We start from the raw sequence: 24,578 nt of genomic DNA on the forward strand, positions 1-24,578 counted from the left end.
CCAGATAATTATTGACAAATGTAATATAGGGAAATCTGTGTAGATGATTTTGGTAAATCATTTGTCGTTAAGATATGTATGTACGAAAATCGAAGACCAAGCAACTGAAGAGCCCGAATTCTAAAGATTTCCAGACATGTTTCGAACAATGGAAACAGGAATGGGACACAAATATGGAGTATGCAGTGGCTTCCCTTCGTTAATCAATCATCTTGATAACAGTTATTATATAAATCCCAACAATGTTCGAAATCAGAAGGCATTAAGAAGCAGTAACTACAATTTATTAGCTACAAGTGCACCGAGCGAGTTTGAACCAGCTAGGTGAATATATGTATGCGAGCAAATACAGAGGCAAATTTGTAGTCAAACTGAATAAGGGCATAGCAAGGCAAAGCAAAGGCAGTCAAAAGAATTCGAGTACATATATACATGAGGAAGAGAATGATTCATCGAGCTATATTTAAGCTATCAACATTTAAGCGTAGGCTGTCATGTGTGTTAGATCTAGAGCTTTGATTCTTGATATACTGAGTACAACTAGAGCACTCGAATACTGGAACGCTCTAAGTCACAAATGAGAAGACGGAAGACAAGTGAAAGGAATGCTATTCCAAATAATTTCAAATATGGTACAAAACTCTCAGGTAATTATAGTTTTTAGTAAAAACGAAATCATCATTATGGTCATCCAATCCACATACACGAGGTTCTTAGTATTTGTCCAATAGGGAAGCTACACATAGAGATTCTGGAGTTTTCTTCCAAAAGATGATTGGATGGAACACTTTTGGCTCTTTCTGAGCTTCTTAGAGCTTTCTTGAGTTCACTTGTGGGCTATCCTCAGAATGTGACCATGAGTACACATTTATACCGACAAGGTAGTGATCATAATAGTACAAAGAAATAGATGAATTGTTACTGTTCGAATAACATTGTCTGTTAAGTGAGTTAATAAAATGGCTTAACAAAATCTAATCATAATCGAAATTGATTGTAGGATAGTTGCTATAAGTATTTTCAAGAAAATAAGTTCATTTTACCCTAAAGTTTATAAAAAAAATTGTTATAATCTAAGTCCTCATAAGTATTTAGTAGACCACCTAGTTAGTTTTATAAGTTGAATGTATAAAATCGTAATTTATTGCTATCGATTTCACACTTTTATTTAGTGAGTTCAATAAAACAAAACAAATATCAAAGTTTCAGACTGTATTCTAAAATATTTTCTGCATATGATGAACTTGAAAACACGTAGTTATACCATAAATGAGAAATACCTGTATTTTTATCCATACAATTGAATTGATTAGTTTATGTTAAGAAAATCTGTGTAAAATTCCATCTAATTAACCTGTTCTATTATTGTATGTAATCAATCATATTTTTTTGAGATTCCTTTTGTCTGGAGTAAAACATTGATTTCAACCTCTTTGTTGATCTCAATTATGTTATGTTAAATTCTATTCAATCAATTGTTAGATTAAATTAGAAACTTCCGAGCATGGTGCATAGAAGGTGAATCACCAATTAACTAAAAAGCCATATTCGTTATCATCTCAATTGGATTATTAATTTTTAGATAATCTTTCCAGGTATCGAACCTAGAATCTTCAGGTCTCATGGTGAGTACAATACTTTTTTAAACTACTAGGTTGGATTTGAAATTTCCGAATTTAGAACATTCTCACTTTAGTGCTATGATCATTCAACCCCTTTGCTGAGTTAATTACCTCACTCCTAATATGGCTTACAAACAAAACTTCTCCATAAACCAACCAACTTACCTGTTTATTGTGTTACAATTATCAAGCCATGTCATGTTGTGTCTATTATTATTGATTACTACATTGACTGATACGTTAAATATTGATCCTTCAGTTATATACCATTCCTATCAACAATGATAGTAAGTAATCTATAGAACAAAGAATTTAATTATCCATTTTAAAATTTTTCAGACTGTTCTTATAGCTAAGCACAAACTCATCGACCTTTCTTATCGAATACCAGACTAACGCTAGAGTAAGATCAAATTCTACATAAATAAAAAAACACAACTTAATTTCAATAGTTGAGATCATGAGTCAATTGAAGCTAGACCAGCATGGAAAACCTGGAAGCCCTGGACGGCCGTTTCGTTCTATCGTGAGAATTCTCAGCAATGCGCACCCACGACCCTGCCTGCTCACTGGTGACTGATTTTAAGAGGTATTTCCTGGAGTTCTAGTGAGAAGCAGTGACCAATGGAGTTCAACCGGTCTGTTGTGAGATAGTAACTGACTGATAACAATAGTGGATATGTCGCTCAATTTCGTGGACTAGTTGAAGTCAGATATTGACAGCGGTGAGATTACTACAATCTCCACAAAACCCCTTCTGATACTAACATAACTTAGTGTTTGTATTTAAGTTAGGAAACAAATTTCTGACGAATCAACCTCATTTAGATTTTCTCTATTGTCTTCACTTGTTATTGATAAATTCATCCCCAAGACTCATACTGAAGGATAAAGGAATGAATTTTAAATCTATAAACGATTTTTATAGTTACACATCATTATTAAATAACCAGCTATTCTATATACATCCTTTACCATTAACTACAATTTTCAACTAAGGAATAAAGAGAAAATAAAGCGTTTATTGAATAATATTATTGGTGAAATATAATTATTACTTAGTAATTCAGAATGAACGAACTAGTCTGCACGTAAAGTGATATTTATTTAGGAAATTTATAATCAACCCCCCATGACTATGTTATCAACTATATGTTAACTCTACACAATGTGTTACAGAATTTCCTTATTCCCAAACTTCCAATCAGAACAGCAGAAGAAAAAACAGTTGGTCACAGATACTTTTTAGGATTTTGACTTACAGTTTGTGTGGTCATATAAGTGAGGGTGAAGACCATAAAACCTTGATAAACGTATAACTAGGTTATGTTCGATGCAAGCTATGTAATAAAGTTATGGTCAACTGTCAGGTATTTTCAAACTATAAAAGATATAGTAATAAACAGTTAATCAAAAGGATGCCTTTAATTAAAAATATATAAAAGATACTGTAAAACAGTACTTAAATAATTACTTTTTCTAAAAATATATGAGCTCATTAAAGAATAACTACCAAATTTTAAATTATTTCATTTCCTACATCTATGTAATAATAAAAGGTGTATGACTTTAGTTAAAGATATGTTCTCCGTGTTCACTTATGACCTATTTCTAAACCTAAAATATCAGGAAAATCTTGTTGTTCAGGAAGATTCTTTAGAGAACATGTTTGGAAATAGACAACATTCAATTATTTGAGTCGTACGAAGATATAAACGTAATCTTCCCAAAAAAAATATGAATACTTGTTGAATAGTGTGATATGATTAAATTTCCGCCATTAAGTTTATAAATAACTGATACCCCTGTACATATAAAGTTTACATTTCTTAATGTAAGGGATTTATTTAAAATAGATGACACTATGTATCGAAAGTTTTAATAAAATGTGATTTTTCTTTTGAAGTTTAAGTGAATATAAGGATGTGGTTTTTAACATCACAATTTCAATATACCTATTTTACTACTGAAATTTATTAAGTAGGCTAAAAATGATTGAAATTTATCTAAAATTTCTACCAATGTTATCGAATTGCTGAATCAATTCAATTCATCCATCACAATGAAATATGCGGAATCTTTTTGATAGAACGACCATTTCTCCAACCTTTTGTTTACACTAATGGCAATCTTCCAAATCCGAATAATTTGTGAAATATAAAAAGTTAATACATGGTTACATGCGTAGTTTAGTCATGTCTTTCTCTTAATAAATGAAGAACAAGGGTGACAAAAAGATGACCACAAATATGTAAAACAATGTCTACACTTTGTGTGGTTTCATCTTCTCATAATCATGAGACCTAAAATTTGTTGTTATCGGAATAGATGGCACGTAGAACACGTCCGATTTTCCTTGAGATTATTTTAATAATTTCCTAATGAAAGTACCACTGAAACTATTATTATTTAACTCTGAAACTCCTATGATCTCATGAGCTATTCCGTTGATCTTTGAACAACGTGGATGGTGAATTTGTTGAAGGCAGTTTTTGTAGATATATAATTTTTGAGTGGTTTTATCCTCTTCAGCTTATTTCTAGAGTGATGTTGAGTGAATTTTGTTCCGTTTTATTGACAATGTGACAATTACTACTATGGGGTTTTGTGGGAGGTTGTCAAACATCACAGGTTACACCACGGACTGATCTTAGTTAGATCACTGAAAACGAAGAAATATTGTACAGATATCCGGACTGTGTGGTTTAGAAGTTAAGTGATGAAGTTGTGGATGCGCACTATTTAGTGGTCCCATATAAGCCGAAGCAACCACTCAGTGCTTCCCAGCTTTCAATCTTCCTTTAACTAAGATCAGTCCACGCCGTATATTGTAAGATGTAATAAATGTCGGCATCCAAGGTGAAATCTCTAGAAGGATACCTCATTCGATACAATTGTAATATCTTGGAAACAAATATATGACAAGCTTTTCAAAATGTATTTTATGTATACAAGAGGACTCATTATGACATCGGAAGGTAGTTTAAAATATCATGAACCATATTTAATAGTCATTTCAGTAATAAAGTTAATTTTCCTCTCATTTTAATTTCTCGACACCTCACTAGTTAAGATTCTAAAAACATAACCGTCTATTTGAATGAAACGTGATTTAGAGTTCATGTGCCAAATATTACGTTCAGAAATTCATACCGATTGCATCAAACCAACTAACATTCGAAAATAATGAACGCTATATTAAGACAGTAAAGGTGGTTGTTACATTGTAAATTGGTCAATAAGAATGAAATAATACAACATTGTTTACTACTCAATGATCATAAGTGTACTAAGTTATAGACCAACTTAGTTAATGATAATTTCAATGATGATTTTGCATCAACAATTGTTTTCCTCTCTTTTAGAGCTACACATAATTAAGATGAAACGACCGCTCTAGGTATCAACATACAGAATGTCGAAGCTTACAAGTAATCATATCATTCATTAATCCCATATTTCACAACTTAATGAACAATATATACTCTTGGAAATGTAGATGAAATACCAAGAGAATTTATAAATCAGTTTAACTGAAATTATCTGAATAAAATAACTATCTTAATACACAGATTTCTACTGAATAACTGACCAACATAAACTATTCATTCAACTTCTTTGTTTGTTTGTTTGTTTTCTATTCTCATTCAAGTAAAAACTCATCAGTAGTGAATTATTTGTGTATGGGTGTGTGTGTGAATTGAATCTACTAATCATTTTGTATTATGATAAATCATTTCACTATAGTTCTATGCTTTAACATTAAATACAATAATATTGCTAATAATCAGTAATGTATTAATTTTAACTGAATAATTTTACAAGGACAAAGAAACAAACAAATCATTTCAATAGGTCAGTAGGTCAAGGTATTACAATGTAACAATATAAATAAATGAGTTGTTATTTATTCTTTTGTTAATATTATAAATATGAAATCAAATTATGATCATTTCTGAATAAAAATTGAGTTCAATTGTCAACATTCAAATTATTAATGGATTAGTAGTATATCTAGAATCAAGTCAAAGTATTAACGATTGAATTTAAAGTTAAATATAGTTTATAAATTGGACTATGGACTTAAATGATATTATAAAATTATATTATATTGTAGGGGTTTAATCCCCACTTTGAATATATCTCATTTAATTACATTGATAAAATTCAAAGAACCTCAAAAATATAGATCATCTAACCATGAAGGAAAGAAAGATCTTGAATATTACAGCCAATATTTTGAAACTTTTTATAGAAATGACTGTTGTATATAAATTGACACAACCATTTCATCTTATTTTATTACAATCAAATAGAGGAACATTGAAATAAAACAAATCTAATATGATTTTTAAAAAGAAAGCATGAAAACAAGTCAGTAGTTAATTTAAATAACACAGATTCAATTGATAAGCAATAGGTTGTTCAATCATATGATCAGAAGGTAAACTAAGGAAAAAATGAAAGTTAGTGATAACAAAGTAAACAAAACATTTGAAGATGACCAATCTCTAACTGGATCATTAGAATAGACTGATTGATACTTGAAGAAAGATTCTAAAATACTCACTAATTGAAGGTGTTGAAGATAACATTGGAAATATCATGATTAAAATATCTAGCTTAAAGAACACAAAACTATTAGAAGTATATTCGAAATCTATTCTATACTTTTAACTATGAAAGAAAATTAATATTAAATTTTATGACATAGACATATGCGTAAAATGAAAACCTCATTTGAAACACATGGTAAAAAGTATACATTCGGTAAGATTAGAAGGTGACTAGTCAGCCAGTCAGCTACAACGTAGGATCAGGAACATATATGCATCGGTCCAGGTTGCCATACCTCATTAGCACAGCAAGATGAACACCGGATTCATAGGAGTGGTTAGATCAAAGGTGGTAATATATGGGAGAAAGATTGCATATAAGGATACAGTACAGGAAGAAAAAATTAATTCATAGAAAGAAAGATATGAAGCAATTTTAATCTCTCAGTTTAAGGGAAGACAGGGAGTGTATACACCAACGCCATTGTGATCGATTCAGAGCCATGTCACCAAGAGTCTCCAACCATTGGTTACGATAGTCACACGGACCCCAACCAAGTAGTTTGCATCTACCAACATGGCTCAGACTAGAAGTTAGTGACTTCAAGCACTGATGCCACGTTTTGATTTGGCCGCCCCTAGTTCTCTTCCAACCATATCTAACACCCGTTAGCACTGCACGACGTGGTAATCGGTGTTCGGGCATACGTAACACGTGGCCCAACCATCTCAGTCGATGAAGACTAACAACCTCATCAACTAATTCACAATCATTCCTTAATACCCTGTATCTAACCTCACTATTACTTACCCGGTGATCCCACCAGACGCCAGCAATATTTCTAAGGCATCTGTGGTCAAATACTAGTAGCTTACGAGTGTCTTCTACTCTTAATGGCCATGTTTCGCTGTCGTAAAGTAGAACAGAACGGACTGCCGCGCAGTATACTCGTCCTTTTATTGATAGACGGATATCTCGCCTTCGCCACAGGTGACGTAAGTTGGCAAAAGCCAAACGAGCTTTTCGAATCCGTGCTGAGATTTCGTCAGACACCAACCCATTAGGGCTGATCAGACTTCCAAGATAAGTGATGTTGTCAACGCGTTCGACTACTTCACTCCCTATCCTTAGTTCAGGTGTTGACGCAGACTAGTCCTGAAGCAACAACTTGCATTTAGAGGGAGAGAAGCTCATTCCAAACATTCTGGCATTGTTGCTCAGTGCTACCAGAAGACTCAGAATTTTATCAGCATCTTCACCAAACAGGACCATGTCATCTGAGTATTCTAAATCGATAAGTGGACCTCCTGGAAGGAGATCAATACCCGAGAATTCAGTCGACGAGAATGTTATACCCATCAGTAAGTCTATGATGAAGTTAAACAAAAATGGAGAAAGTGGACAGCCTTGACGGACACCACTTGAGGTTGCAAAAACAGATGACAGTTCGCCATAAGCTCTGACTCGACTAGTAGTGTTCGTGTAAAGAGCCTTCACAAGGTTTATGTACTTCTGAGGTACGCCTTTCAATAACAGACACTGCCACAGAATCTCGCGGTCTACCGAGTTAAATGCTACTTTTAAGTCAAGAAAGACCACCATTGTCGGATGCCGATAAGTATACCTGTGTTCCAGAACGTGACGAATGGTGAATATGTGGTCGATGCAGCCACGACCAGGTATGAAGCCAGCTTGGTTCTCTCGTGTTTGCAGTTCACGAGTCTTAGTTAGGCGTCTGATAATTATCGAGGCTAGTATTTTAGATATTGTATTAGTTAAACTAATCCCTCTATGGTTTTCACAGGATGATTTTGGCCCTCTCTTATATATTGGGACGATAAGTGATTGCGACCAGTCAAATGTGATTACGTCCGACTCCCAGATCTTAGCTAAAATATTAGTCAACCTAATCGCTAAAATTGGACCACCATCCTTAAAGACTTCTGGAGCCAATCCATCTGGATCAGCTGCCCTTCCTCGTTTCAGATTAACTATAGCATTTTGAAGTTCAGCAAGAGTTGGGGGACCTACTTCAATGTTCCATTCACACTGTCTGGGAATGAAGGGTAGTTGTAGAGTCGCTGAAGGCCAGCTGAACTGTTCTCTAAAACTGTTCCACCCATCGTTCTAAACGTTTGGACTGGGAGCAGATGAGAGTGTCGTCTTTTTCCAAAATAATCTCACTTACACTTGACTTATTAGTTCCAGTTTCTTTTATTAGTCTGTAAAGCTGTCTTGTGTTCCCTATAGTCGCCGCCTTTTCCATCTCTTTTGCTTTCGTTGCTCGCCACTGCTTACAGTCGTTTCTTAGACTTTTGCTTAATTTAGATCTGATTTGTTTACGTTCTTCATCGTGTTCATAACTTGATGGGATGAGTTTGCGAGAATCCATCAGTGCAGTAGGCCTTGAGGAAATCCATTCGTTCTTTTTCTTCCTGTGGTTTAAATCACGGGTAGATGTCACTGCTGTTTCCACAGCTGCTTGTATGTCTTTCCACGCAACATGTGGGTCAGCCTCGTTTTCAGAACTACCTAAGTGTGAACTCAGTAAGTCCTAGAACTTACTTTTGGTTTTCTCGTTACTCAATTCAGTTCTAATGGGTCTTTTTAGTGTGGCTCTTTTGCGTCCAATGGGGCGCAAGCAGATGCGTGCCCGTATTAGGGCATGGTCGGAGTCCAAGCAGGTACTCCAGAATGAACGACAATCTTCTATCGAACCTCTCTAACGATGACTGGTGGCAATATGGTCTATTTGAGTCCATCGTTGATTTGGTGCAGTATATCGCCATGTTAGACGATGTCTCTTCTTATGCTTAAAATTAGTGTTTGCTAAAAATAAATGATTGTCTGAGCACAGTTGCAGCAGACGATCACCATTATTTGTTCGCTGTGCCGGTATACTAAAATACCCACCTAAATGCCTTTCTGTTTGGTTTAAACTACCTATCTGGGCATTAAAGTCACCTGCTATGAGTACTATGTCTGAACGCTTAGCTTTCTGAAGAAGTTCAGATAGCTTTCTGTAAAATTCATCTTTCATTTCATCTGAGCTGCAGTCGGTGGGAGCGTAGGCAGAAACGACAAAAAGGCAACGACGTGTGTCCCTATCCTTCCGAGTTCTTACGGAGCCGTTTAGCCGAACAGCACATAAACGACTGTTAACGGGGATGCACTCTAACAGTGCTTGTTCCGCCCTCATGCTTAGTGCTGTCCCTACTCCTGCCAGTCCACGAGAGCTGGTCATCCGGTCACCAGATACATGGAGAGTATCTCGTTGGCTCTCCGTTTTGCCGAGGTGAGGTCAACTGAATGACCACACTGGGATCCTGCATGCGTGTTTCGGAGACACAGCATACATCGATGGTATGAGATTTTAAGGTTTTAGTCAAGGAAGCCTGCTGATCGATTTGTCATAGCGTGCGTACATTGAAGGCTCCAATGTGTAGTGTGGAGCGAGGTTTCAGTAGACCTGGGACAGTGTTTTGAGCACTAGAATTGTTGGCTATGGTGACACTTGAGGGGGAAGCCGAAAAAAGAAGTTTAGATTTTGAAGTCGATGTGGGAGGAATAATAGGAATTGAAGAGGAAGGTTGATTATGAATACAGTGGTCTTGAGTGCTGTTAGAGGTATGAGGTCGGTTATCACTTCCCGGTCGCCCACACCGTGGAAGGGTTGTTCTGGAGGTACCCGAAAAGGAAATTGGATTAGAAGTGGTCGTAGTGACCTGGGAGCGTGACCGCAGTGCCCAAGGAACAACTGCTTGAAGTCGGTCACACCCGACCTTTTTATGGGCAATTTTTGTGTTAGCTCCGTACTTGTTGAGACCTTACCGCCGGAGACAGATATCCGTGGGATAAGGCGAGGTATGCATTTTTAGGGTCGACCTTTTCTAACCCCACCCCTCCTTGTGTTAAGGCAGCATCGCTGTCATGCTGGTTGTCTGAAGGAAACACCTTACTGCTGTCACACCTCTGTACAGTCAGCAGTACGACTTCACCTCCGGACCTTGGGTTTGTTGCTTTTAGTCTTACCGCTCTTCAACCGACCTTTCTGACGTGGTAGGACCTTGTGGAACAGTTGTTCCAGTCAGTATAGCTCGGTTGCTTCATCACGATAGGCAAGCCCGACCACCACGTCAAGGTAGCAACAACGGTCGGGAGAAGGTTAATAAGCCTGTTTCTGTCCTTTTTACATCGATACCTTCACGTGGGAGAAGTAAAATCTTTTTCTATATCATGAAGTACATCAGGTATATTATTTAGTGCAATGGTTAAGTCGATAATTGTTGGAAATTGGATATTCCACAAGATTTAGTTCAAAATCTTTATTTGGGAGCATGATTGCGTCAGAATGTAATTAGAATTTAAAAGATGGTGGATTTCTGGGACATTTTTAAATGAAATTATTCACAAACCAACACCAGACGCATAACAAATGGAAATTAAAGGCTAATAACGCATGTTTCGTCCTATTTTTGAATTTCTTTGAACTACAAATATGTATAAACCCATTGGAATGCGCTATTTTAAGTAATGTTCTGACTTTGAATTAGCTGATTATATAACGCAGACTACCATTTAGTTTGTGAAATTATACTATACTAAGAGAGTTTCACTTATTCCTCAAGACAATAATAGAATTATAGCACAACTATGAATGGCATAGAAGTTCAAAAAACCTATTAATTGATGTCTTGTTCACCTGGTAATATTTCTTGAACTTTCAAATTGAATGGAAATCAAAAAACAGAATATAACTAAAGGCTTATTATTACTTCAGTGAACAAAATGCTTAGCCTTCTACAAAATATGTGACAGCAGTGCTGGTAGTTATGAATTAGTTGGAATATTAAGAATTGTGAAGTAAAAGTAATCAAAGTTTACTGATTACCCGAATATCTTAGTTAGTCACACTTGAGTTTCTTTTAAACACATAAACATTGGTACAATGAGGCGCCAAATATATATATATGCGCCACACTTTATCATTTGATTTATGTTAGGGCTGGGATATCAGCCGGGTACCTAAACTGAAGCAGTTAGTTTTCTTAAGGGGTCACTTCTTGAGCTTGAAGTGAATAGGTATCTTCAAGATTAATATTGTCTATGATTATATCTCGATTATACGTGAACACATGTAGTATTACAAGTCATAATGTATATTTTAACCTAAATGTCATTGGATTTTAATAGCATTTTGTACTGATTTTCATCTACTTAGTTTTTTTTTAAATAGCACATTTATGTTAACAAAGTAAAACGTGTGAATTCATAATCGAAAAATATATTCCGAACAATCAGTAATTAGTCTTTAAAAATATACATGATAACTATATATCAGTCAAAAAATAAGTTTTTGAACATGTTTCTCTAAGCTTATACCTTAAAAGCAATACATACTTTCAATATGACGGAAAAACAATGAAAAATGCATTTACTTTGCGTATTCGAAAGATGTTGTTATAAAATGTTTCTAACGTGATTTATAGATATAGAAGTGGACTGTGATCAAACTGTTCTTAACTCTGATAGTAAACAATAGGTGACTTGAAACATTTACAACTACTATGTAATTTGATTTTTATGACTGATCCATTAACTTTTATTCATTTCATTAATTTAGTTCTAATTATTTAATCACTGACATTTATAACATGCTGGCTCAGTAGTCCAGGGATTAAATGTTTGTGGGGGAGTTCGAAGGTCCTGTGTTCGATTCCAGCATGCGGAGTCATGGGTGTGCACTTCTGAGTCCCATACTGGTAATAAAACGACATCCAGTGCTTTCAGGTTTTGAATAGTAGTCTTAGATCGGTTCAGGATTTCAATGAAATAAATATTAATCCTGATCTCAATTCATTCCCCGCCCACTTTAATCGTATAGACTTAAACCACGGTGTATAATATCGTTTTTATGCTTTGTTCTCATTCGATGTATATTTCATTCTAACTTCTATTTTAACCTGACTTATTAAAGTTTGCCAACCGTTTATTTTTAATTTTACTATTAATTGTAACGTTTAGAATATTTACAGCTATTGCGAAGAATTAGAATTCAATTCTTCTTTTCGTATTCTGTAAATCTTTCGTTTACTCTCTTTCCCTTTAAAGTTTATCAAATGAGGTAATAATAATGAGAGGGGTTTTGTGGAGATTGTAGGACCTATAGGTCCTGGGTTCAAATCTCGCTAGGCAGGATCGCGGATGCGCACTGGTGAAACGGCTGTTCAGTGCTTCCATGTTCTTCATGATGGTCTAACTTCAATTGACTCATGAATTCAATTACTGAAGTAATAATAATAACTTCTTTCTCTGTTCAGAACAGAATTCTTCATATGTGTGTAAATTCTTTATTACTATTATTATTGATAATATATCCATGAATTGAAACATGTTAATTCTTGAAAATATCATGTTAAAACTTGCACATAAATTGTGATCAATCGTGTATTCACTCAGTCAATCATTTATCAAGAATTAATACTGGTAAAAACATATCAGCTCTAGTAAAAAAGACAACAATAAATTGTTTTTCTCTAATAGACATGGGCCATTTAAATACATTTTATGTACTATATTCCTTTTATTCATACTCATATTGATTTGTACAAAACAAGATATTAAGACAATATGTTTGTGTATGTATAAAACTTCTATGGATCTTCAAAGTAAAATCTTTTTTAAAAAATTACACCATATAAATTATCCGACAAAACTTTGATCTGTGAATATTTTTTGTCAACAAGCTGAAGTTATCCCCAACGTTTTCAGAGTTCAATGAACATGTTGTTTTCAATCCCTTTTGAATGGTTATAAAATTTTCATAAAAAATTTCATTTTAGGAGTCTGGAATTATTCACAAATGCCTTCTATAAACATATTAATGTGGCGGAGTACAGGAGATCATATGAAAAATACAAATATTGTGGAAGTTAGGTCTTGAAATAAAAAACCTTTGTGAGAATTAAACCGTAATATATAGTACTCACACATTAAATGGACGGAAAAATGACGGAAAGTGGTGTGTAGTATACGTTGAGTGAACATTCAAAAACTTTAGGATAACCCCAACCTTTCCGAATACCACTTTTTCTCTTAAACATTGATGGGTAAATGGGTAGTCAGTAGAAATCAAATATTCGCTCATCAGGTACTTAAATATGAGCCATATTCTAAGTTTCAGGGCTAATGATACCACTTGATTCACTGAAACGGAGAACATGGGGGGCTGGACTGGGGCTTGAATGGCTGAAATGTAAAAGCCTTAACCACTAAATCATCACTTCACACTATGTGGTCTAAGGACATCATACACTTGTAAGTCCTATATTTTATCCGGTGTACAGTTACGTGTATACAACTTTGAAGAGTTTCATTTCGGGACGAAACAACCGTACAATATTTTTTTATTTCTTTAGCTTATGTCAGTTTACAAGTAAACTGACTTGCTGAATTTCTATATTTACCAGTTCACGACATTTGTTCAATTCTACATATTGATATATAGTTAATAAACTGTATATTAAATATATGAATGTAACTGTTAGAGTAAATAAAATTTGATTAACTAAAATACCAGAGTAATAATAATACTACTATTACTATTCATATTGTGTTAACAGGGTAACTTTACCATCAATTTTACGTTTCACTAGATTTTTTTATAGAAAAAAAAACTTATTTCTATCCATACTCAAATATATAAAAGAAAATTAATGTGCTCAATAATTAGCTTTGGTTAAACTACTCAGATAAAGTCAGCAATGATACGATATCGATTGATTTATTTTCTAAAATAACATTTACCCATTCAACTTCTCTACCCGCACTTAACGTTATCTACTTATTGAAATATGAAAGTGTAGTAAACAACCAGGATGTCTTAACAGATATGTTAAAGTAAAAATAAAACAACAATCAACTGTTGTCTGTACTGAGACTTAGTAACTAAATTTAATTTTATTTTAACCAAATTATTGTACCTACATTCTATTGTACATGGTTTTAATGACAGACATACATTATATTTGTTTTCTCTGACTGAATAATTAACTGTTCAAATAGTTTGACTGGTGATAACCAATACTTTTAAAAATATATTGGAGCGAAGTTCACATTGCCGTAGTATTGGCAAAAGAACCACTTGTAACTATGGTAACAGAAAAATAAGAAAAAGGAAAAAAATATGTATCATTTATACATTTTTTTAAAGAGTACATTCGGAGGTTATTTCTAATCACAAACCAAAATTAGTTGTACCATTACAGGAAGTCGAACCGAAGGTCTTTAGATATGACAGCGAACACTGTCTATTTGGTCAGTTTAGCCAAAATTCTATATATATATTTTTTTTCACGGGTACGTCATCAATCAACTCTCGAATTGGCTGATTTCAGAGGTTATGGTTCCCAATCCGAAGCAAATTAGCTGAAGATCTACTAAGTGTTAGAAAACAATAGATGACTTATACCATAAAAACCGTTTTTAAAATATTTTTATGTGGTTCTCAGAACGTTTATAATTGATAAGGAACGTTTATTTACCACTGTAGGTAGGAAATGACAGAGTAAAAGGTGAAAAACACCTAATAAATATTCTTGATGTAGAATTTTGTTATAAAACTTCAACTACCTAAACCCATATCAGTATGACTTTAATTGCTGTATGATTATACCACAATGATATATTTCAATATAATTATAAAAGGTACTCACTTTAGGATCACATTTTCGACGTGTATTCTTGACGTGAAAAACCTGGTTAAAATTATGTCATAATTGATATTTAAACAGAGGCCGAATTATAAATTACACCTGCTGCAAGACCTGAAGGTCCACTGTTTGGTTTAAGTGATTAGCTTAGTCAATAACGCCAACGGTTGAAGTTTCAAACAGGTGTCCAGTTCCCTCTAATTTTCATTGCCTTTCCAAATTATTTTAATTTGAGGTGAAAATTACTATGATCACGTCGTGAAAAATCTTCCTGACAGATGGGTGGGTAGTGACTCATACCATGCTTGCTTTTCCTTAGTATTGGTTAATTTACATAGACCAAGTTTCAATGTGCCAACAAGTCCAAATGACTAGAAATCTTGTCTACCATATTTTGATTTTATGTTCTTGGATACATAAGAAACCATAAACCTAGGTCTCATGCAAGTTGACAGTCTTCAGGTAAGATGTACTCAGTCTTGGTCAGCTGACGCTGGTTCGAAGCCCACTGGGAGGGTCAGCCCTTTCAAGGTTGAAACCACCTCTTGCTGACAAGCGCCAACTAGTACGAAACCTATGCTTAGAGTTTCCTGGAGACCACTTTCAACCATCAGGCATAGATGGTTGAAATTTCGACTTATATATTTCATAACTTATTTTTACATTGAAGTATCGTGAAAACTTTATAATTAATAATAATAACAAATATTAGCTCATATTATTTTGTGAATGTTTGAACTAAATGTTCGGCTTTAAGCTGACCTTATTTCATTAACATTGGATGATAACATCAGACGCGCTATTCTATTCAAATAAATCATTTACTGGAAATGTGCTGTTCCTCATTATTTATTTTCCCGAAGTAAAATAATGTACTTTGAGAAATCAACATGGTATGATCAAATATAATGGCGACAGTCAACTGATATCAAGGATGAACACCTTGTGCTACTTCATGAGATAGGAAAATACGAGTACTAGTAACTTTGTGGTTTGTTAAGCAATTCACTAACCCTAAACAATATGGGTGCTTGTTTCAATCCTACGAAGAAACCAACACGGATCCATTAACATCCAGTTGACGAGTTTAGTGTGGGTCAAAACACGTTTTTTCGGTTTCCTTTTGTGATTAACATACTTAATTAGTATAGTCTAGAAATTGATGTGTATATTTGATTTAAAATCACTTACTTTTACTCATATTCGTCGGTAACCAGTAAAATTCTTGGAGGTTGCTATAATTACAATGCAGATTATTAGTGCATCACTGATAAACTATGAATACACTCATCGATTTTGAAGTTTAACCAATTCGTTTAACTTTGATTATCGAGCTTTATGATAAGTAGGGCTACATTTACAAAAATGTAACCAAACATGAACAATTGCGATCATATTGCTTGATAACCAAAGAAAACGCATTTGGAATATATCTTTTTACCAGGTGAAATCTATCAAATTGTATGTAAAATTATTCGCGGCAAAAATCACTTACGTTGATAGCAATAATTTCGACACAGTCGAAACTGCTGTTAACTGCTAGTTTCAGTTATCAGATTGTCTTGATTCCGACCTTTTATAATTGCTATTTGTTATCAGTCGTTTCCATTGTTAAATGTACGTGTACCGTATTGTGTTTACTGAGTCTTCAGTCCAGTTTCTCACTTGTTCTTTTCTCTTCCAGATTCTCCCAAACACAACACCCTAGGCATATAGAGTAACTCCAGGCCAGACGAATATCTATCAACGGCTGAACGTTACAAGATTTCTTTTAAAAGCCAGGTAAAAGTAACTCATTACTGAAAATCTTTTAATGAAAATACACTGATTATATGTCGTTTTCGATGAGACCCAACTGATTGTGAATTTTCGACAGTAAGGAAGGAAATATGCAACTAGAAGTTACACAACTATGTTACATCGTATTCACATTTACTTTAATACCTAGTAAATTAGTTACAGACGAACTGACCTAAAAAACGAGTAGGCTTCATAATGTTTGAAATTTATAGATTGACAGATTTATATAATTTTCACTCAATATTACTTCTTAATCAGTTGATTGATGTGAATAACCAATGGTAACACTAGGGAATAGAGTAGATACATTTATCCACGCATAATTTTGGTCGCCTCAAAGTTGTGTCGAAATCAGAATCCAATTACTTTGATTAGCCTTAACTAAACTTATAATACATAAAATAAGTAATTTCTACAAATGAATAAGCTGTCACTATGATAACAATAGAATTGATATATATATATGAATCATATTAAGAGTATAATACTTATCAGAACGATTCATTAAAACAACGATGGCTTACTTGTGAACACAGTATGTTTAATCAGTAAAATTACCAAATAAACCTTTAAGATGAAACTAGATAAAACCAGATGAAACCATTCACTGTCACATTTTTTTACAAATGACTAAACGAGAACTATGGGAATATTTGAGAAAACTTAAAAAATTGTAAGCCAATCATGACACTAAGAGCATAATGTTTAACTTCAAGGTCATTCCAGTGTTTAAAACGCACAAGCATAAACTGTCACGGTAGATTGTGCTATATACACAACATTTAGATAAACACGTACACATTCTCTATTTTAACCAACTTATTTAATATAGGTATATACTCTACCCCTCCAGTCACACCACCATACTAATTTCCTAAACCCCTGGTAGAAAGATTTAACAGGTGGTGGAGTTCAGTAACCCAACGAGGTCACTGACCATTTGTTAAACAGGGTTAGACTTGTTTCAATATGATATATATTTCATAAACCAATCCACTTTTTGTTTCATTTGACCTTGAATATTCACACATTAAGACATCCACATGGCATGTGTTTAAAATATTGTGTGAAACGAAGCGACATGAGTTCTTAAAATATACTCATGAGCTTTTCGACTCAGATTAGGATTAGAAGAATATCATGCCATACCATCTACACATTAATCCGCCTACATATAGGGTTTTGAATTGTAGGATCAAACTTTTCTGAGATACTTCAACCTTTTCAAATGATCATAGTTAATTTTTTTTTATTTGATTAACTAGAAAAACTATCAATGCAATAAACGCACCAGCCAACGTAGGACATATTTCACTCACTTGGTTGTATTTGTCATCATGATCGTTTACCAATTTCCTCTTCAGTTGGAAGCTGATTTGTTCTCTCCCACAGTAAGTCCTTACCGATAATGTCCGGCCAACGGAGAAGAAAAGCTTCACGTAGACAATTTTTATAAATACCGGTACATTTTTGATGTTGGTTGTGGTAGTTTTCCAAGTTTCAGCTCCGTACAGTGGATGTCTTGATGTTCGCATTGAAGATTGTGACTTTGATATTGGTTGATTGTTTTTCTAAGTCCCGTATGTTTCTCATTTATGGGGATGCTTCTGTTGCTTTGCCAATCTTAGCCTTCAAATATGCATCAGATCCTCCTTGTTCATCGATGATGCTGACCAGATATGTGAAAGTTTCCACCTCTTCCACAGCTTCTCCATCAAGTGTGATTGTGTTGATGTTCTCCATGCTGTATTTGAGGATGTTGCTTGTTCCCTTGTGTATGTGGAGGCCTACTGCCACAGAGGATGCTGCTACACTGGTTTTCTTGATCTTCATTTGTTCGTGTGTATGGGGTAGAAGAGCTAGATCATCTGAGAAGTTCAAATCGTCTAGTTGCATGAAATTCGTTCACTATAAACTGTGCTTCCCCTCAGATATGGAGGTATTCACAATCTAGTCAACCACCAGAAGAAGGAGAAAGGGATAGAGTAAGCAGCGTAATATGGCACTGGTTTTCTCTTGAAATGCATCTGTGAGTTGGACTTCATGTATGACTTTGAAGTGTAATCCATCGTATGAATTTCGCATGATGTTGACGATTTTGTCAGGTACATCATAGTGTCAAAGAGGGTTCCGTAAGGTTCTTCTGTTCACACTATCAAATGCTTGCTCGTAGTCAAGGAAGTTGATGTATAGTGGCGAATTCCATTGAATTATTTGTTCAACGATGATCCGTAGTGCAGCGATTTGGTCAGTGCATGATTGATCCTTACGGGATCCAGCCTGTTTATCTCTATATTTAGAGTCTGCTGAATCTTTTATTCAGCAAGGTGTATTTACAGTCTTGAAAATGAGGTGATAAAGAACATCATTTCTCCTAGCATTCAACACACACCATTTTATTTAAAAGTATTAACTACAAAGTTCTTGAACTAGTTTGTGATTATTTAAAAAGGATAGAAAGTAAAATTCATTTTCATTGGTTATTTGAATCTTCCCATTGACGTTAGTCGCTGCAGTTGCTCATTTTCTTTTTAGTATATGTGTATCCTGTGCAGATTCCTTTAATACTCCGATTAAGCCACAAGCATTATAAAAATAGATGGAGACTGATCAATTCCAGTCCTCATCATCAGTGGAAAGTATCAAAACAGCCATACAAATTTACTAAAAATCAACCCACTGAATAGACTGGTGGCTATATGGACTCGGTAGCTAATTGGATGATGCGATAGCGTTTGAAGCGAACGTTACTGGATTCGGGTACTGAGATGAGATCCAAATACATTCAGCTGACAAGTCCCAAATAAGATGAAATATGCGTCCTGGATTCCAATGTTAACAACTATCCATCTCTATTCATAGGATAGAAAGTAGTTTAGAATTTCTAAAGAATTTCTTACATTAAATCACATTGATTTTTAGTCAGTAGTAGATAATATTATTTCAACACACGACTAAAATTTGTTAATTCTAGATAAATATCTCACCTAATTTCGAGTTTCTTTATTAATCTCAATCATTATTTTTTAAGATTTTTGTGAAAAACAGGTACATCTTTCTGACGAGTACCAAGTAGCACCAGATCTATGTCCAAGGTTTCCTGTTGACTACCTCCAATCACCTGACCACATATATTTAAAAAGAGAGAACTTTTTAATCGCATCGGTTACCCAGAAGTTAATCAATAAATCAGATGTTAGATAGTTTGGTGATTTAATGAATTTTGATAAAGTGTTTCACAAATCATATCATGCTTTTCCTAGTTAAAAATGAGTATTTACCCAAAAATGTTTCAGAACATTATTGATTTATAAATGTTTTTATTCTGAACGGATATCATATAAAGAACTGTTGAAATTTATTGGAAATGATATAACTGTGAACAAGGTTATCTTGATCACTGTTAGAGTCATGCTGATGGTTGTCACTTTCCGGTTGCTCACACATTAAATGTTTGTTCTTAAGAGGGCTTAAAAAAGCCAGGCTAGGTATAGCTTTAAAGGATTGGGAACTTTACAGAAAACCCTAATGGATAATCAGTTAAAGTCGGTCATATATTGTTATCTCGTGTTCAGTTTTTTATGCTTCCAATCCGTGTTTTCATAGACTGATAGCTAGTAACGGAAATGCGTGAGGTAAGATGAAGTTAGCTATTGCTAGGACTGACCCGTTCTAGCCCCTCCTTCCTTTGTGAGAAAGCACGATTGTTGCTGATTCTAATTATTTGAGGGAAATACTTTATTGCCATCACACCACTGTACAGTACGCACTGTGACGTTATCCTCGGATCTTGAATTTTCTGCTTTTGTTTTTACCGTTCTCCGGCCATCCTGCCTGACATACTAGAACGCAAAGAAATTAGTGTTCGACTTATTACAGTTATATCGTGATACTGTAACATGGAACCCTAACCATCAAGATAGCAGCTAAAGTAGGGCTATTGAAAATCGGTGGGCATTGGATAAGATTTTAGCCCTAGTTTCGAATTCCGTAAACAAAAAAAGTAAACTAAATAACTTTGAATTAGTGGGAAAAATAGCATTAAGTCAATAAACAGGATGAAAAGTTTTCAGCATAAAAAATTCTTTTTACAGAGACTTCATTCACCAAAGCTGTGTAATCATATCGATAATTATTTTTACACATAAAGGTCTATCATAAAACAGAGAATTGTTATTTCATTTACACAGGTATTGAAAGTTAATCAAAATGTGAAGCCATATAACTGTTATAATGTGTTAAGAATGGAAGTTATATTTTGTAACGAAATATAAAAGTTTGTCCCCTTGGTGATTTTGAAGAAAATAATGAAGAAAATGAATGTATGCCCGCAAACGAATTACAAAGTAATCAAGTGACTGAACATACTGCTTCTAAATCTAAAGACCTGGTTTATATTGATGAATTACCAAAACCACCACCATTTTCAAGTGATTAGTCCAGCTGCCCTTAGAACTAGTCCGTTATAAATTAATAATGATTCTAATTGAGGATGCTAGTGAAGATATTCAGTAATTGAGCTATTGACTGATTTGCATTAACCCTACGATAATCATGTTGGATAGTGTTCGTTTACGCCTTTGTGAGAATCATGCTTTATGTGGCCAATATGATATGATCTACAGGAGCAATTAAACTGGTAAAAAAACTGCGATGGCTCAATGTGTCAAGGACAACTTGACACATTTGCGAATATGTACCAGTAGAAACTAACCCAGTGATCTTAGTGATTAAGCGTTCGTTGTGAGACCTGAAAATAATTAATGTTCAGATGCCTTTTCACCAGAACTAGACTTTTTGAGTATGCAAAATGAAATTTAGGACTTGTCATTCATGCTTTTGGATACTTCATGTCAATAGATATTCGTCTTTCTATGGGAATTATTTTCTATTCATTTAGTGAACACTTGCTACCGATTCGTAATGGCAATGAATAAACTAGCGAATTATTAAGATCGTCTAATGAAATTTAAAATGGTTATAAATATCAATCTATGTCGATTACTTACTAGGGTCTATGATTTCTGGTACAACTTTTAAAAATAGTCATTGTTTTAGGTATTTCGATTAGTATCTGATTAGTCTCAACTATCAAACGTTACTACATGCGAAACTTGATAGTAAAAATGACTAAAGTTTAAAAATTCTGTTATCAATAAAATGTCGATAAGATAATGAAATTCTGATAGTTACAAATGGAAATATTTCATCATCAAATTTTATTTTATATGATTTCGTCTGCTAAAAGCTATTAATCTTAATTTTTTCAGTATGAGGTTGTAGAGATTGTTGAGTTTTCGATTGAGATCATGAATCGATCGGTGTTAGATCACTATTGAAAACATGAAAGCAATGGATGGCCATTTCATCCTAGTACGGGGTTCCTCAGCAGTGCGTATCTACGATCTTGACTGCGGGACTCGAGCCCAGAACCTTCTGTCTCGCGCTCGAACACTTAACCTTCAAACCACTGAGCTAGCATCCAATAGTGTTCATGTCTAACTTCAACCAATCCACAAAATTGCACGGCCATCTTCCATTGTTTGAGGTAAAAACCAGTCTCTACCTAACATGGATTAGCTCCACTGGTCACGGCTTCTCACTAGAACTCCGAGAATTCCCTCACCAGGTTAAGCACCGTTGAGGAGTCATATACTAGGACGAAACGGTCGTTCAGTGCTTCCAGCTTTTAATGGTGGTTTAACATAGACCGATTCATGGTCTCAATCAAAAACTTAACTTTTTATTTATTAATGTTTAATCTCAAGATTAAATTACTGAACTACACAATGGTTTCTCATATAAAAGATTTTTGACCTTAACACTACATAACATGGTCTTCAGAACTGTAAAAATTAAGAAATATATTATTATTATTATATGAACTTTGACACAGAGTTTTGTCGCTTATTAAATACATATGAGTGATTTAGTAATATTTCAATGATCAATGTTATGATAAATTATAGTCATTGTATCTAATATTTTTGAAAAGCAATCCAAACAATTTTTTGGATAAAATGACTTCACGAGATTATTGATACTTTTTGAAGATGTTGGGTTTTCTAAGCTGGATGATTCAAGTATGAAGCTTTCTAGACAACGTCATCAGAGAATAGCTCACATCTTTTCGAAGTATGTGTTGATGATCTCCAAAATCCTCATTCTGAGCTATGGAGACTTTCTATTGCGTAATCCATCTTAGATATTAGTTTGGAGTAAATAACGTTGGCTGGGTAAACTTAATTGTAAAATTGATGTTAACTAAGCCTATTATAATGTTCATAGTTTAAATATTTGATTTAAAGTATCTTAATCCCATTATATTTATAATATCTAGCTTGATATTTTAGGGCACCATTTCGTTAACCTGAATAAATATAGTAAATGACCTAGTTGATTCACTGGGATCTTCTCTTCATCAAATAGATGAAACACAAAATGGAAAGTATTTATTCATTCGACTTAAGCGAGAAATGAACATCAAATAAACCTGCGTATGAATAAACTTCAAAATTTAATTGATGACCTAGATATTATCACTTCATTTGTGTTTTATCCTTCTTGAAATAATCTACTCCAGCGTAACAGGATCTTCTAAGACTAAGATCCAAAATATTCATTATTGAATATTTATTCTAGCAACATATCACTATTCTATTTAGTCATGAACAAATATTTATAAGCACGTGGTTTTATTTATCTAAATAAAGTGTTGTTCAGTTATACTATTGAATTCAAGTAGTCCATAGAAAACCGGAAGTTGATCATATATAAATAGGTATATTGATGGCGCACGGGCGAGAGAGAGAGAAAGATGAAGTTAAGAAAGGTTGGCTAGATAACAATACTACTGTAATGTAAATAAATAAAAGCCTGTTTATATTGTTATATGAATATTACAGTTATATACTACATTGTATCTCATAAAATTTGATGTCTAGTATACCATATCTTTAAATAATATATTTTAGCTTAATTAAAACAAAGCCATTTAAACTTTAAATTTAATGTTGGTAATCAATTATCAATTATATTTCAATACAAGTGATACTATGAATAAAACTTTTGTTTGAATGAATGATTTTTTTTACAATTATTACATAAAAATATTTAACATGATAGCTGGGTTTAATTAATATGTTCGAATTGTCTGATTTGAAACTATGGTGAACTTTATGATTCTTGTTGTTATGCATTCATATCATTCTTAGATGAACTTTTTGAAACAATCCAGTTAGTTTATCACTAAATTTATCCAAATTTCTAAGATAAATAGTTAGTACTTACTTACTTACACCTGTTATCCCTCGTGAAGGAGCATAGGAAACCCACCAGCATTCTCTATCCAACTCTGTCCTGGACAATCTTTTTTTTAGTTGTTTCCAGTTGCTATTCATCCTTTTCATGTCTATTTCCAATTCCCGATAGTGTATTCTTTGGTCATTCCCTTCAGGATTCCAAGTTAGGGCTTGCTTCGTGATGCAGTTTGGGGATTTCCTCAATGTATGTCCTATCCTTTCACAGCATCCTTTCCTAATTTCCCCCTCAGCCGGAAGTTGGTTTGTTCTTTTCCACAGTATGCTGTTACTGATGTCATTCAGTCAGCAGATATTGAGTATCTTGAGTAGACGATTGTTTATAAATACTTTTACTTTTTGATGATGGTTATGGTAGTTCTTCAAGTTTCAGCTCCGTACAGTAGAAATACCTTGGCATTCGTGTTGAAGATTGTGACTTTGATATTGGTTGTCAGTTGTTTTGAGTTTCATATATTCTTCAACTGTAGGAATGTCACCCCTGAAAACGGTTAAAAATTTTGTTATCATTATTCTAAATGAAGTTTCTTTCAACCTCTAATTCTGTCATTTTCATCAGTTCGATCAGT

The sequence above is a fragment of the Schistosoma haematobium genome, chromosome 4 (assembly GCF_000699445.3).
Source record: "Schistosoma haematobium chromosome 4, whole genome shotgun sequence".
NCBI lineage: Eukaryota > Metazoa > Platyhelminthes > Trematoda > Strigeidida > Schistosomatidae > Schistosoma > Schistosoma haematobium.